The sequence below is a fragment of the Poecilia reticulata genome, linkage group LG7 (assembly GCF_000633615.1).
Source record: "Poecilia reticulata strain Guanapo linkage group LG7, Guppy_female_1.0+MT, whole genome shotgun sequence".
Taxonomy (NCBI): domain Eukaryota; kingdom Metazoa; phylum Chordata; class Actinopteri; order Cyprinodontiformes; family Poeciliidae; genus Poecilia; species Poecilia reticulata.
Genome location: NC_024337.1, coordinates 13,191,764 through 13,194,793, shown reverse-complemented (window position 1 = coordinate 13,194,793; position 3,030 = coordinate 13,191,764).

Here is a 3,030-nt window from a genome sequence, read left to right as displayed (position 1 = left end):
TAGATCATAAAGTGTACTTAAATATCAAATATTGCTCCAAAGTGCTCCAGACCACTAGGGGGAGTGAAGCAAATCAAATGGAAACAGACGCTCAGGAAAGATCGAATGATATAAAATGGGACGTCAAAAAGAAAGTTGGATGAAGAAAGAAAATCTGCGTCATGATTCATGTACTTTTCAAACTTACAGTCCTATACATGATTATAGAACAGCAGCATATTTRCACAGGTAACATTACCTACTCCAGACTCCCCCTAGTGGTCAGGAGTACTTCTCAGAGTTTGCAGCATTTCGTACTAACTGYCAAGTTCACTCTGAATTGGTAAAGAAAATTATGTTTTTTGGATTGGCCAAGTCAAAGCCCAGATTAAAATCTGGCTTCAAACCAACCGTCGATTCTCAGAAACCCTCGAGTTTGAATTAATTTCAGCATTTCTGTAGAGAATGATGAGAGTATAGTATTTTATCAGCAAGGTAAATATTTAGCCCTGAGCTAGCTAMATATTTAGTTAGCTAGTTATTTAGCTAACTTCTGAGATAGCTACATATCTAGCTAACTAAATATTTAGATGACCCAACTAATTCGTACTCCATGTGGTTCATGTTTTGAGGCGGTTCTCTCTGAGGGTTTAGAGATCYTGTTTGCCCAGTTCAGACTCAGTTCCTTTGTCCTTTTAGCATGGAGTTTCTTTAAATTCTTTAAATTGTTTCTTGGTGGCTTGTAAAGGAGAAACACACGAGTCCCTGCTTCCAGAGACATTGTCACTTAAATKAGACCAAAATGTCCCACAATGAAAATAACTGCTGGGCAAAACAATCACAAAGCAGCAGCATCAATAGGATTGTCACAGATAACTTTTGCTGGATGATAAATTGTCCCAGAAGTTATCGCCATAAACGATAATCTTATTGTTTTGAGACCATTTTTAGGTAATTGCAACAGATGTAGTCCTAAATAAAAAAATAGATACACTAATGAATAAACTGACTAATTTGCCATATTCCTCATATTTCCATGTAGACTTTTTATTTATTTTGCAAATGCAAAATTCAGCAAACCGTGTTGCATTAATAGACATGCCTCTCTTGAAAAGAGATTTTTAATCTCAATAAATAAAGGCTACATATAATTTAAACAACATGATTTTTGGAGCAACACTATTCCTTAGTAAAACATGAATGRATATATAGATGCATAAAGTTAAAAAATAGTTTTTATTCTGGTGAAAAGTAAAAATATGGAATAAGAATAAATTATAGTTGTTCTGGTGAAATAATCAAATTTTCCCTCTCCCCAACTGAACAGTTGAGATGAAAAGTGTTTTCTCACGGGTCCGTGTTTGTGTAGGGTTTCGTTTTGTGTGTGCAGTGATTTTTATTCTTGGATTTAAATCCAKTTTAATTGCCGGGTTGCTTCCAGGTAGAAATCCCCCGCCTGAGAACATCCACATCTCCTCTCTGCCGCCCAGCATCCCCCTGGATCCAGAACCAGATCCGCCAGGCCAACAAGGTGATTATCTTCTCTTTTAAGCAATGCAAATCCTCAATTTATGATTAAGACGCATCATTTCCACATATTGACGCAAGCTGTTGGCATTTACGCAAAGTTTTCAGACTCTGGAATTTGAAATTTGCTTTATAAACAAAGTTTTACTTGCTTACATAAAGACTGAAACTAACAATTATTGTGGTAACTGTTTGTTCTGATGATTAATAAGGAACATCAACACATTCTACTGATTTGTCACACTTAAGCCTTTTATACAATATTAGGTATATAGTAAAATGTCAATATAAAGAATAAATTTAATTCCTTTTTCAGTGAGAAAATGTAAATGTTATTGCCTAAAAGGCAAAACTGAAATGGAAAAACTGTTTTCGYGCCACACGAGTCACAKGATCAGMAACCGGAYGTTGCYATGGGCGCAAACCACGAAGAAKAAGYAGACAGGAAGTAGTTGAAGCATCGTAGCAACCCATTTTTTTAATAACTTATCAGTTTTCAAYAACACGTCAGTTTTAGCATTTTAATAAACTGTTAACATTTAAATACAGTTTCTGACGAACGCGTTGATGTTTCTGCAGAGGACTCTGTGAAAAACCAGGAGAAAGCCGCCGTCATCCAGACCACACACACTCACCGGGGATCGTTTGCGCCTTCGGTTTTCCTGCAGAACCGCAGCAATGAACCGGCTCCCACCACGTACTTTGAGCAGAGAGTCSCTGTTCCTGATGAGGACACTGAGGTGACCTAAACCAACCCGCTAGCTTAATTTAAAGCGTTTTAAACTTTACGGCTCGTATTTCTCCGACAGAGGCTGTTCAGTCTGCGTAAACTCTGGGCCTTCACCGGGCCCGGGTTTCTGATGAGCATCGCCTACCTGGACCCGGGAAACATCGAGTCTGACCTGCAGTCAGGAGCGAAAGCTGGATTTAAGGTAGCAGAAAACAAAATTCAAAGTTTGAACTTCTTCTAATAAAAACAGATGAAAAACAATTAACAGCGCCTTTCTTAAGAAAGCAGGTGAAAGTTGACACTATTTTGTTAAAATGTAAATTTCTTAAATGCAAAAAGAGAAAATTTGTTTGGTTATTTAGTCTTGTAAGTATAAAGTTTCCAACTCGTTTACATGAGGCATAGCAGGTATTTATATCAGTAGCATTTCARCTTCAATGTTGACTTTTTTCATTTTTATTATTWGTCATTTTCTCATCGTTTTGATTTTTCATATAATTTATTCTAATCATTTTGGAATATCCACATTTTCACTRATTATTTTGACTTMTTATCTTATTTTTTATGTTCTGATTTTMACCTTTTTCCTCATTATTTTCCTATAATCTCAACATTTCAACATCAATTTGACTTCCTCTAATTATTTCTGTCATTGTGATTTATTTTAATCTCATCATTATGACGYATCATTTTCTTTTTTGCTGATCATTTTGACACTTCACTGTCATTTCTTCTAATAATTATCTTCACTTCTTTGACATTAAAATTTTTTCTCAACATTTTGACTTTTTTCT